Here is a 14,595-nt window from a genome sequence, read left to right on the forward strand (position 1 = left end):
TGGGTTTGTCATAAATAGCTCTTATTATTTTGAGGTACGTTCCATCAATACCGAATTTATTGAGCGTTTTTAGCATGAAGGGCTGTTGAATTTATCCTATATGAATTTGAGAATTTAACTTTCATTAAGGGGGAAAGTAGAAAAAATGTTAAAATGTTAAAATTTTTGTTATTAGCATTTCCTTTATATCTCTGAAATGTATACTTCAAAACTAATTGATTACATTTAGTAACAATGGAAATTAAATTTAGCATCAATTAAATTAAAAAAGAACACAATATTTTAATTCAGGTAAATTATTTTCATAGTTTGCTGGTTTTGACTTTTGTTATTCTGAAAAATATTGTTTCACTTTAATGACTTTTTTACTTTTTAAAGAGCTGTGTTGCTAACTGTATGCAACATCCATTAATTTTAAAAAGGTCTATGGATGCATTAACTATTTCCTACAAAAAGCCAACAGGTTAAAACAATTTTGGTGAATCTTATATGAAAGGTTGATATGAATTTTCCCCCAATAGGCATGCAATATCTAAATAACTTAAAACGTAGATTTATATACTCTTCTTTTTATAGCTATAACATATAGACATAAAATATAAATATTTAAAAGTAATGTCCTCAAAAGGCAGAGTAAAATACTTATACATATACAAATCCTTTGAACTTAGTCAAGGGCGTTAACTTTTGCTTATCTATAATACCAGTATTACCTAACTTTATTATAACTAGCTTGAATCATGTATGAGTAAAACTTTAGTTATCTAGGATCTTGTTTGGGTGGGTGTGGGGGTAATTCTTTGGGTAGAAAAAAAAAAATTTCTGAAAAGTTGGGGCAAATATCCCTCCTGTTCAAGTTTCCACTGCAGATGCTTGCATTTGAATAGTAAACCTATTTCCAAAGTTCTTTCTTGTTTTTTTCTGTTTTCCTCAGAGCTTTAGGTATTTCTTTTGGATGTCAGTTTGTCAATACTCTGCTTTTGCTTCTTCTGATTTCTGTTTGTTAGAACTCTGTATAGTAAAGAAAGAATAAGTAGGTCTTGACTGAGGGCCATTCCATGAAGTTGAATTTTAGTGCAGTGTGCCTTTTTTTTTTTTTTCAAACGTGTTTTCCGATTCAGACTTGTAAGTTACATTGGTTTGATTTCCAGATGTTGGAGTCTCAGATAAGGGACTATTACTGTGGAACATAAAGCAAATTTTTAAGACCTCAGTACTGAAGATTTTCTGCTTGAAATCTTAGACAAAGTGAGAAATAAAGCTTCATGCGATAAACTACAGGCAATGTGGGAAGGGGGCAGAGAAAAAAGGAGAAAGCAGAATGGCAATGCAATGGAAATCTGATATTTGATATGTAAGTTAATCCCTTTCAGACCTCCAGCCAGATTTCTTTTTTCACTTGTGCAGAAGCATTTCTTTATTTCTTTCTTTCTGCTTTTTGATCCCACATTCTGCCCCCTGCACAGTTGGAATGTTCCCAAAACACTTTGGCAGAGGTCACTTCTCAGAAGCTTTTTAAACTTTAGTTAGAATACATTTATTGATTTTTTTTAATGACCAGAGGAATGAGGATTTTTGGAAAAAGTTCATCTGAGATTCAGTGTCTGGCTTGGCAATCCAAACCATTTTAAACCTCCGAGAACATTTCATTAGATGCCAGGTTCTCGTCTTTAGTAAAATAGTAATGATTCTGGCATATTGGATTTTCATTGGGATTTGTATCACCTGACAATTTGGCCTTCTAGATATGTGAGATAAAAATCATTTTTCTAGATCCTTGAGGAATCGCCATACTGTTTTCCATAATGGTTGAACTAGTTTACAATCCCACCAACAGTGTAAAAGTGTTCCTATTTCTCCACATCCTCTCCAACACTTGTTGTTTCCTGATTTTTTAATGATGGCCATTCTAACTGGTGTGAGATGGTATCTCATTGTGGTTTTGATTTGCATTTCTCTGATGGCGAGTGATGATGAGCATTTTTTCATGTGTCTGTTGGCTGTCTGAATGTCTTCTTTTGAGAAATGTCTGTTCATATCCTTTGCCCACTTTTTGATGGGGTTGTTTGTTTTTTTCTTGTATATTTGTTTGAGTTCTTTGTAGGTTCTGGATATTAGCCCTTTGTCAGACGAGTAGATTGCAAAAATTTTCTCCCATTCTGTAGGTTGCCTGTTCACTCTGATGGTAGTTTCTTTTGCTGTGCAGAAGCTCTTTAGTTTAATTAGATCCCATTTGTCAATTTTGGCTTTTGCTGCCGTTGCTTTTGGTGTTTTAGACATGAAGTCCTTGCCCATGCCTATGTCCTGAATGGTACTACCTAGATTTTCTTCTAGGGTTTTTATGGTATTAGGTCTAACATTTAAGTCTCTAATCCATCTTGAATTAATCTTCGTATAAGGAGTAAGGAAAGGATCCATTTTCAGCGTTCTACTTATGGCTAGCCAATTTTCCCAGCACCATTTATTAAATAGGGAATCCTTTCCCCATTTCTTGTTTCTCTCAGGTTTATCAAAGATCAGACGGCTGTAGATGTGTGGTATTATTTCTGAGGACTCTGTTCTGTTCCATTGGTCTATAGCTCTGTTTTGGTACCAGTACCATGCTGTTTTGGTTACTGTAGCCTTGTAGTATAGTTTGAAGTCAGGTAGCGTGACGCCTCCAGCTTTGTCCTTTTGACTTAGGATTGTCTTGATGTACCATATGACCCAGCCATCCCACTACTGGGTATATACCCAAAGGATTATAAATTATTCTACTACAAAGACACATGCACACGTATGTTTATTGCGGCACTATTCACAATAGCAAATACTTGGAATCAACCCAAATGTCCATCTGTGACAGACTGGATTAAGAAAATGTGGCACATATACACCATGGAATACTATGCAGCCATAAAAAAGGATGAGTTTGCGTCCTTTGTAGGGACATGGATGCAGCTGGAAACCATCATTCTTAGCAAACTATCACAAGAAGAGAAAACCAAACACCGCATGTTCTCACTCATAGGTGGGAACTGAACAATGAGATCACTTGGACTCGGGAAGGGGAACATCACACACTGGGCTTATCATGGGGAGGGGGGAGGGGGGAGGGATTGCATTGGGGAGTTATACCTGATATAAATGATGAATTGATGGGTGCTGACGAGTTGATGGGTGCAGCACACCAACATGGCACAAGTATACATATGTAACAAACCTGCACGTTATGCACATGTACCCTAGAACTTAAAGTATATTAAAAAAAAAAAAAATCATTTTTCTGGAACTGACATTCAGAAGCTGCATAAGTTTACAAAAATTCAGTAAATCTTAAAAAAAAATCTGTGATGAGTCTGTAGAAGGTGTATGGTAGCATGTGCTAGTGCAATAACTTGTTCTTAGGCTATTTTTCCTTGTATTTAATAGTTCAAGATTAAACTCTAAATTTTTTTATCTAAATTTACCATGAAGGGAAAGTATAGTTTTGTGAACTAAAAACTGGATAGTTAAAGACAGGATACATAAATGTTTAAAGAAAAGGATCTTTTCTTAGTAGAGCATTACTGCTTGAATTAATTTTTTAAATTTCTTACTCAAATTTGGACATAAACCAGGACAAAATTTCCTACATCCATAACCCTGAGATTATCATATGAATCATCAAGTGTACTCCCTAAGTTAATCTGACTTACACTGTCCCAGCATGCATGTTTCAGGTTAGATTTTGGTATGTTTGACCAGTGTGAAAGGAAAGGAGATAGAGCAATGGTAGAGTGCTTAAGTAATATATATGTTGAAAGCTGATTATTTTGCAATGCATTTCAAAATGATTTAGTATGAAGCTTGTGTAAATGGTAAATATCTCCAATACATTCAAAGTGAATTAATTAATATGCAATGTTTCAAAAATACAGCTACTGTAAAGACCAAAGGGTCTGTATGTTCTCTTTGTGTATTCATCTTAGAAAAAAATACATGAGTTTAGAACTCATATTTGAAGAAGCAACAGCAATCAGTGTCACTTAATTGCAGGTATATATTGAAAATTAACTTTTTGCTTTATGAGTGGTAGTTTCTCATTTTAACAGGAATTCTGAGAACAAATGTTTTCTTTCCTGACTTTATTCCTTGTATTTTGAACAATATTTATTATTAAAATATACTATGTTCCTAACAGAAGTTGAACAAATGAACATTGATCTTTATAATCCCCTTCTTACTAAAACTTCTTAAATACTTAAATATAAATTATTGTTATGTTTTCATTACTTACAAAGCAAACTTCCAATTGTTTTGAACTGTTTTGTCATAGAATATGTAAATGTATGTACTGTTTAACAGTGATTTCATATTATAAACTACACGGTAGATTTCAGCATGTTCTACTAGAAAATTACCATTTAAAAGTATATAGAGGGTAGGCACATTTTATTATAAATGAGAGAAGCTTAATAATTCCCATTATTATAGAAGTTGGAAACCACGATTGGTATGCAAATACCACTTGTCATATGTAATTATGGTCATAACATAGCCATTTTTGAGGGATAAAAACAGAGGGTAAATTAAATGTTTTTTTTTTTTTTAATATTGATAATTTGAAAGCTATTTCTCAGACAGAGAGAGAAAGGAGCAGGCGTTGCTGAGGAAGTATCTTCCTGGAAGCCTACCAAGTCTTCCTAGGGTTACAGACATGGGCTGCTGACTGCTTGTAATGCAGAAGAAGTGTTTAAAGGAGAGCAGGAAACCCACTGCCCCCAGCCATTAGTCCATCTTGCCCGTATGGAATTTCCATTTTGTACTGAATCCTTTTCTAGATGTCCGTTCAAGCCTCCATCAGTCACATCTACTGTATATTTTACCATCTTTTCTCCCTTCATAAGAAGCTTCTTATTTTCCTATCTACAACAGAATGCTAGAACTCTTCCTGAGGGTGGGTTATTCACAGCAGGTCTTGTTTTCTCCTTTATTATGTCATAAGAGAATGGCAACATAGTTCCTTAGATACTAGCAGTAAGTTGAAGCATCTGTGAGTCAGTCCTTGGCTAAACGACGAAGGAATTGATTGTGACTGTGGAAGCTGTGGGAGCTTTGGGTAGCTTTTGATACTTGAGAAAGAATAATTCTCTGCACTAAAGGAATAGAGAAAAGACCTATTCCTTGGTTTTAATGTTAAAAAATTCTCTTCTCTGAGGGAAAGAACTGTATCTGTTTACACTGTCCTATTCCTAGCTGTTACCACAATGGCTGGGTATATAGAAGACACCTCAGCACGGGTTCTTCTCTTCCCTTTTTTGCCTTTGCTTTCATGGTATGATATGGTAGGGAATGGTATGGAATGGTACAGTATCTTATCCTATCCCATCATCCTATCCTGTCCTATCCTACTCTACCTTATATATACAGACTGGCAAACTGACAGTCACCACAATATATTTTTGCCCTTCCTTGCATTAATTATAAGTATTTTAGTATTTATGTAAATGAAATGTAAGAAGCTCAGCCTTCTATAAGCAAAATTGTTGGGTAATATATTGACAAAGGTCTGAGGATCATTCTCTGTATTTTCTGTATTTTTTCCCTAATAATAACCTGTGAGTTTCCTGTATGTTGTGCATTTTTATATACTTTATAGATCTGTTGACTATTACCAAAAAATCAATTATATGTTTTTCAATGAGGAGGAAACTTAAGAGTAATTTCATTGATTTGTCATGTTAAAAATAAAAATGCTACCAGATACAGAAGGTAAGGAATTTTTTCATAGCATAAAATAAATAATTAGTGGGATTTTAATATTAATTAGTGGGATTTTAAATAATTACTAGTCATTTTAACATTGGTCTTCTGGTAAAGTTTACACTTTCCTTTATTCCTCTATTCTTTCCTTTATTCCCTCTTTTTTTGCTTACTTGGCATTTAGCCCACTCTTCTGTTTTTCTTTGCTTAAGGTAGAAGCTTTAATTATTGGTTTGAGATCTTCCTACTTTTCTAATGGAGGCATTTAAAGCTATAAATTTGCCTTTGACCACCACTGCTTTCACTGCATCTCGTAATTTTTGTTATGATGTGCTTTTGCTCCATTTAGTTAAAATATTTTCTAATTTCTTTTGTGATTTTGTCTTTGACCCTTGAGATATACAGAAATGTTAAAACTTTCAAATATTTAGGGATTTCCAAAATCTATTTTTCTTTTTATTTCTAATTTAATTCTGCTTTGATAAGGCAACACAATTTATATGATTTTTCATCCTTTTATATTTACTAAGATTTGTTTTTTGATCTGACATTAAGCCTATTTGGGGATGGGAGAGAGAGAGAGGAAAATTCCCAAGCAAAATGACATGGGACCCCCATTGTTCCTACCAGAAGTTCAGTACTGCCTCTTGATAAACATTTCCTAATTTGTTAAATGACTGGTTAATTTCTGTAGTCCTGAAACAGTTGTTTTTGGCAATTTTGTCCAGTTTTATCATTGATTTTTGTGGAGACTATTTGCCAGCCTTCTCATTTAGCCATTCTCACTGTTCCGCCCCCAGATACTTTATATAATGGAATACACTTTCTTGGGGCCATAGGCTAACAGGTAGAAAATATGGGTGCATGTAGGCCTAAACTTTGTACTACTAGTTTAAAGTTTACCAAGCATTTAGAGGTGAGTTTGTGCAAAAACAGTTGAGGCTAATTTTTTGGGAGGATGAGACTTCAGCACAGTGTTTAAAACTTTGAACAAGTGTACAGGGGATCACGTTAGCTGACAAGCCACTCTGTTCAGAATAGTCTTGTCTGAGGTGCCAGTCAGCAACTCAAGCTCGCTGTTACGGAAATTCTATTTGGAATAGAGTGGTGTCAAAAAGTGGTGTTTGTAATACAAAAATTGTATTCATCCTTTATAAATCCTTGAAAACCAGACTCTGTGAAAATTAAAAGAGTGCTTTTGTGGATTACAGAGCAGAAAATCATCATGAGAAAAATGAAGTCTTAAGTTGTTCTGGGAATCATTTGCAAGGCAGATTTGAGAGGGGATTGAATGGTGTTCTAAGAGGTACTATTGAGGTGTGTGGACCAGTGAGACAAGATGAGTGGCAGGCGTTTGAACTAAGTACAAATTGTCTTGGACTTTTGTCTTAAAATGTTATGTAATAACCATGGTAATATTTGTGAATTATAGCTTTCTAATCTGTAAAATAGGGTAAAAATTTTCTATTTTACACAGTGATGAAGATTATGATATTGGAAATAGAGATGATAAAACAATCTGAACACTATCTAGAAAGAGGTGGCACAAGATGATGTTTATCAATAAGAAATCAAAGTAGAAGATATTTGAAAATCACCCATAGACTAGTTGGGTGAGACCCGAAGGGGGTAGTTGGAAAAAGGATTTGACCATCATAAGTAAAAAGATAACATTTGAAGTCCTAGTTGAAAGTGTGGAGGTGGACTGTCATAAATGTGATAATTATGTCTGTTTTCAGATCATTGACTCACATTTTCCTATTTACATCCAAAAACATTGAAATGATGGATGTGAAAGTGATATACTTCTTTTTACAAATAATAAAATTATATTAGTAATACCTAATATGTAACTGTTTGTCTAGTTCTAAGAATGATTTAAGGATTAACTCTCGTATACAAAAAGATATTTCTTCATAAAAATTTCTCTAACTCATTGTATTGTTTTTAAGTCTCAATTATCACTGACCGTTTTAAAAAATATCACTGTCATCTTAGGCTGAAAGCTATCTATTAACTGACAACAGAATAGTCTTTTAAAAGCATGTTTGTTCATGTCACTTCTTCATTGACTCATGAACCTTGACTGGATAGTTCAGTAGGTGATGCCACATAATGGAATTAATGGCACCTGGCCTGAGAAAATAACATATTTTCTATCTTAATTCCACATTATTTTTTAATGGGATTCCTGGAATCTTGTTTTAATACCAAAATGTGAAAGTATCTTCTAACAGTAATCAGTGTCATGAAATTCTGAGATGATCATTTTCTAAAATACTGATTTTGGGAAGTTTATTTTCTTTCATTATAAACATCCCTGTAAGAAACGTAGTCAGTAACAATAAGTATGTTATTTGAAAGGCTTGAGGATGTAGAGTCTGAATTTGGCTTTTTTGCATTCTAATTCTGGTCTTGCCGCTAATATCCACACTAACCTCAGAGAATTGTTTTAAGGGTTAAATGTGAATTTAACCTGTCAAAAAAGTAAAAATTTTACATGTAAATAGAAAATGTATGTAAATTGTTTACAACTATATCGATTACGCATAATAGTATATTTTATAAATATGTAAAAATGTGTGTATGTATATGTATACGTATAGACACAGACTCACATTTTCTGTGTGTGTGTTCGTGTGTGTGTGTGTGTGTATGCATGTATCTATCTCTTTCTCTCACTTACTGCTCCACAACTGGAATGCAGTAGTAGGCTCTGTGAGTGCCATTTTCATCTGTTCAGTTCACTCCTGAATTCATACCAACTAGAGCAGTGCCTGGCATTGAGTAAATATTTGATGAATCAATGAATTTCTCTACTTTTTAAACTTTCTATTTTAGGATTAGAAAATGTACCTTGAACATTCATATTTTTCATGTATTCCAGTTTTTTTTTTAATTGATGAATTGAATGTCATTTTTATTTTATTTTCCATTTTGGAGATCTTATATATGTGATTGCTTTACAAAGTTTGATTTAAAGCAGAAATTAATTTAACTTTTAATTTTTAATTAAAGCAATCCAGTACTCAAATTCAAAACATTTCCATTTAATTCTCAAGACCTAGAGTGAATTGCAATAATTTCTGGTGCATTGCTTTTTATGTCGCTTTCGAACCATATGGGACTATAAAGTAATGAAACTATGAACATATATTTGCAGACATTTATTTTTATCTAAAATAAATTACATTTTTTGTCTTCCCTGAGTGCTTTGCTCCTAAATAATCACATTGCTTAAAACAATATTTCTTATAGCTCCTTTTAAAAGATCCCTTTTAGATCAAGTTTATTAATTACAAAAGAAATTCAGTCTTACTACCTTTTACTGATAGAATAGTATCATTTGATATAATACATTTTTCTGCCCTTCTTGCAGTTTTCTTTTCTATTTTCTTCACCCTCCTGCTTGCCTTTTTCTTTCTGGTGTTTTCCCTCACACCTGGTTGCCTTCTCATTAGCAGGCTAAGTGGCTCTATGTAAGCTTGTCCTTGGTCGGAGCTGTCTGCTGACTCTCAAGTGCCATAAGTGGCTGTAATTGAGAGAGGCACTGAGATGTTGAATAACCAAACTGTAAATGGAAGATTCTCTGTCCTTACCTATAAAAAGAAAAAAAAACCTATAAAGGTAGCTATACAAACAAATTCAAAGACACATATAAGAGTGTACTTTTGTTTTTGGTCTTAATTTATGTTCAGTCAATACAGTTTCCAATAAACAAGTTTGTGTGTGTGTGTGTGTGTGTGTGTGCACACGCGTGTGTGTTCAATTAAGAAATGGAAATGTTTTATTTACCTAGTCAGCATTTTGTGGCACTGTTAGGTGTTTGGTTCCTTAGGGAGGAGTGATACAGATTGAAGAAGCCACAGTCTCTGTTCTCTAGCAATTCATACGATAATGTAGCTTTCAGCAAAATAGAGAAATGTACAAAGAGATATAGGAGTGTCAGGGAAGATAAGATTGGTTTTGTCTGTGGTGGAGTGGGTTTGGTAGTATTAGGGAGAACTTTGTGAAATTAGTCATGCTTGGATGTCAGAATGTATTTCCCAGATGGGGAGGAAAAAATAAAAGATATTAAAGGTGATAGTATTGTAGGCAAACCTGTAGAGAACAACCCATGATTGTTTAGATATGTAGAACATTTGAAGATGAGGTATGCCAGTTCTTCAAAAACCAGGGAGAAAAAGTGACAGCCAGTAATTATTGAGAGAGCATGCTAGAATGATCGTCCAGTGAAATTTAAGCAGTTGATTAAAAATTTGTTTTTCCTGTCCAAGCAGTCAAGTGTGGCATTCAAGTATGAACTTTAATTGTTCTTGTGGTACAAAAACCTCACTAATTGAGCAAATGCAAATGGACACTCACTCCAAAAATACAGTGAGTTTCATTGCTTTAATATTTTTTAAGTCCCTGAACAAAATGTAATGCTTTTATCAGTGAATAGCTTTCACTAATTTGTTTTCATTTCATATCATAGCATATCTTATTTTAATCAATAGTGATTTGGTAAAGTAGAGCTCAACTTTAATTTTATGCTATTGACTTTCTGCCCTGTATCTCATTCTTTATCCATTTGGGGACAAAATTTTAGAATAGATAATGGATTTTGTCACTGTTTATCATATATATAGTTACTTAACCTCCTGATTGCATACTACCACTAATAGCATAAATACTAAATATAATAATAATTAACTAATACAAAGAGCTTTGTGTAAAGCTCTTTGTATGGTAAGTAAAACTAGTAACTAAAACTAAAGAGCTTTGTGTAAAGCTGTTTGTAAGGTAACTAAAACTAGTAACTAAAACTAAAGAGCTTTGTGTAAAGCTCTTTGTAAGGTAACTAAAACTAGTAACTAAAACTAAAGAGCTTTGTGTAAAGCTCTTTGTAAGGTAACTAAAACTAGTAACTAAAACTAAAAAGCTTTGTGTAAAGCTCTTTGTATGGTAACTAAAACTAAAGAGCTTTGTGTAAAGCTCTTTAAATAGACCTACTAGAACATTCCAAAAATTGATATGGCCAGTTGCAAAACCATTAGAAAATATTAAATATCTAAAGAAAATACTTTGAAGGACAATACTATTTTTGGGGTGTAGAAAGTCTGTCTTATTATTTGTTTGCTAAAATAAAAACATGGTAATTTAAAGAAAATAAAAACTCAAATACCTCTAAAATCTTTGATTTAAATAAACATACTTTTGTATATTTCCATTTTTTAAAATCCAAATTTATTTAGATTATTGCAAATAAATAGATTACAGTATTTGTGTCTGTATACACAAATAAGGGTGTGCGTATGTGTGTGTGTGATTAGATGTGCTAAGGTGCTTCTCAATTTGTTTTCTATGCATGTTATCTAATGGCAAAAGTGGTAAGACTCATCCCAGTATCTTAGCTAGAAGAGCCTATGGACATCCAAGAAATAAGGACATTTCTTGGAAACAGCAAAACTTATATTAAAAATGTTATATTCTTTTAATTAGAAAAAAATATCTTGACTATCAAATCCATCAATTCTCCCAGTAAACCTTATAATAAATTAGATAGTATAGGAAGATGTGTCATCTGTATCTTAAATTTCCTCTACATACCATAGTTCTGCTGTGAGACCTCAGGCATTGTGGGAAATAATAGACTTGGCAACCAACAAGAAATATTCAAATAGTTCTACAACTGTAACCATAACACAGAGTATTTTTTCTCATCATGAAATTAAATATTTTTTCTTTTTTTTCAGAAATGTTTAATTTGGTAAATCGGAGGAAAAAACCATGGATTTTTAGCAATTGAAGAGCAAATTAAGGTAATCAGTAGATTATTATTGCCAACCATATAATTTCAAAATTTATTTTAAAATATTTATGTTCAAGTTAGTATATTATTTTATGAGTCTTTACCATATTGAAACGTCAGCATATTTGTAATGTGTTACTAAAATGGAATCTTACATATTTTTGGAAAATAAATTGCCATTTCTTGTTACACATTTTCCAAAAATCATATTTCTTGTGAACAAATTATAAGTGATCTACTTAAAAATATTGCTGTTGTGAGGAAATATACTCCAGCTATATGAAAAATAAATGAGCTAAAAGTAATAGTTTTAGTAGGTCTCCACCTTTTTGGAAAGGCACATATGTTTTATTACTTTCTTAACTAATGCAGAATAACCATATTGAGCTTTTTTTCAGTTGCTGCATGTACACTAACACATGTGATAAAGTCATTTTTGTTTAATTCATTCTGTTTTCAATTACATATTCATAATGTTTAATATAAATATTAGGTAATAAAATATATTCATTTGGTAGCAACCAGATGTTTAATATTTAGCAAATTACTTTCAAAAATTATGTTGTTAATTATCAGAAATATATTTATGAAGTCCAGTATAAAATATTTCAAACGGCGTGATTTTATGTTAACATCCATATTTACATTTTCCCCAGAAAATCATAGAAGGCAAAACAGGCCCACATATTAATCAATCAACCGTACAATGAGAATTTCCTCTTTTCTTGAAGTTACTGAAAGTAATTCCTATAAAGTTACTTTGTAAAGTTTAGCATGTACATTGTTATAAATACACAGCCTAAAATTTGAAATATCAACTTGCTTATTGTTCTTCATATTAAAATGATTTAAGTTCATTTCATTTTGATATCAACTTTCCTATTGTTCTTCATATTAAAATGATTTAAGTTCATTTTATTTTGAATTATTGACATAATTGATATGTACTTTAATTGCTATCATCTATTTTCAAATATTCCATACTTTTTTCTGAGCTCTAAGAGTAATGCATGACCTTAAAGTGTAAAAATATTGCACCTGCCTTTGTATGCACTACATTTTCCAGTTGATGTTTTCTCTTTTAAGTATTTTTACCTTACTTTGTCATTGTTTTCTTCCCCGTATTTATTTCTATATGCAAGCAATGTTGTTCCTATTTCACAGAAGAGATATGATTGAATTTCTTTCATTTGGAATTTCTTGTCAGTGTTTTCTTCTTCACACTCAATCACATTTGCGAACAATTAATATTATTTCCTTCTTTCAGAATAGATGTGATTGACTGTCTTTCATTTGTATTTATTAGCTTATTTATACATTAACAACTAAATTTGGCAGACATTCTTTTACTATGTTGAATATGTAATAGTTTATTTAGTACTTAACGTTGGTGAAATAAATCAATATACAAAACACACTCATGCAATCATCCTTTTTTAAAAAAATAATCCAAGCAAACTTAGCTATGTTTGCTGTGGACATATTAAAAACTGGTGAAAAAGATGGAGCACTGCAGATAATAGTGTGCACATTTTGAAGGAGTTCCTGACAGACTGCTAAAGAAAGAAAGGTGGGAGCAGTTCACTTCTGTTGGAGGCTCCGAAACTTTCGGAGAAGCTGTGAAATTCACGGAGGAGTTGTTGTGACAGGGAAGGTGAGGTTATACATTCCAGGCCCACACACTAGTTTGTGAAAGAGCAAGGGATGGCCATTGAAAGATTGCTGCTTCCATTGTGGCTGAAAGATTGCATATGTGGTAAGACAGTGTTAGGAGAGGAGTCAGGTGAAGTAGACCTGGAACAGTCCGTGAAGTATCATGTTTGCCTTACAAAAGCTTACTTTTCTATCCTAGATGCCCCCAGTGTTCAAAAGTATTCAGGGGGATGTCAGAATAAAATTTCAGAACATCTCCTCGTGTTTATTTTCTTTATGAAAAATCAGACAGCATTACGACTTAATAATATTTAATTTAATGACTGTCACAGGTCCCACATATGAAGTTTCTGGAGAAATCATAGGGATTGTTGCCATGTTAAATGTTTGGCAGATTTGTTTTCTAATATTTTAATTGAGATATAATTCATATACCATAAATTCACCGTTTCAAAGTATACAATTAATTTTTTTTTACTGTATTCACAAAGTTGTGCAGCTATCACTGCTCTCTAATTTCAGAATATTTTTATTTCCCCAAAAGGAAACCTTATATCCATTAGCAGTTACTTTTCATTCCACTCTTGCCCCACCCTCTGACAACCACTAACATACTTTCACTGAGGGTCTACCGTATAAAAATAATCATATGTTTGGCCTTTCCTGTCTGTCTTTTTCAGTTAGCATAATGTTTGCAAGTTTCACCCTTATTGTAACAGGAATCATTACTTCATTTCTTTTATAGCTGAATAATATTCCATTATATGGATATACACCACATTTTGTTTATCCATTTTTTAGTTGATGGACTTTTTGAAATGTTTAAGCTCTTATGAATAACGTTGCTTTGGAGATTTCTGTACAAGTTTTTGTGTAGGTGTATGTATTTATTTCTCTTGGATATATGCCTAGGGTTGAAAGTCCTGGGTCACATGTTAAGTACATGTTTAGCTTTCTTAGGAACTTCCAAATTGATTTCGAAAGTGGCTGCACCATTTTACATTTCCACTAGAACCATGCGAGTGCTTCAGTTTTGCTTGCCAAAAGTTGTTATTGTCTGTCATTTTGATTACAGCTATCTTATTGGATGTCAAGTGGCTACTCACTGGGATTTTGATGGTGGTGGTTGTTTGAAAGGGTATTTTACTGTACTCACGTTGCATGAATTTGGCTAAGTGTATCTATGGAATTCTATGATTTTTAACTAAACTAGTCCTCACATCTAGAAAATTGCTTTTATGTAGCCCTAACATAAAAATTGGAAAAATGAAGATTATTTTATTAATACATGACCAAGGCAATAATAAGAAAATGGCAGCTGATATTTCCCCTACTTCCATTATAGGTTATTTTTCAGTTTCATTATCTAACATAAACACTACTCAGATTTATTAAGGAGCTAACAAAAACTTAAAATAATCAAG

General features: G+C 32.7%; 1 protein-coding gene across 1 annotated transcript in view; it reads left to right on the forward strand.

Annotated features, from left to right (window-relative positions):
* The window catches only part of ADGRL3 (adhesion G protein-coupled receptor L3), an 890,906-nt gene that overhangs the window by 170,548 nt on the left and 705,763 nt on the right, over positions 1-14,595 (forward strand). The window contains exon 2 of the mRNA XM_011949310.1: positions 11,463-11,528. The gene's annotated coding sequence lies outside the window, so the exon portion shown is untranslated. The remainder of the gene's footprint in view (positions 1-11,462; positions 11,529-14,595) is intronic.

Source organism: Colobus angolensis, unplaced genomic scaffold (genome assembly GCF_000951035.1).
Source record: "Colobus angolensis palliatus isolate OR3802 unplaced genomic scaffold, Cang.pa_1.0 Scaffold297, whole genome shotgun sequence".
Taxonomy (NCBI): domain Eukaryota; kingdom Metazoa; phylum Chordata; class Mammalia; order Primates; family Cercopithecidae; genus Colobus; species Colobus angolensis.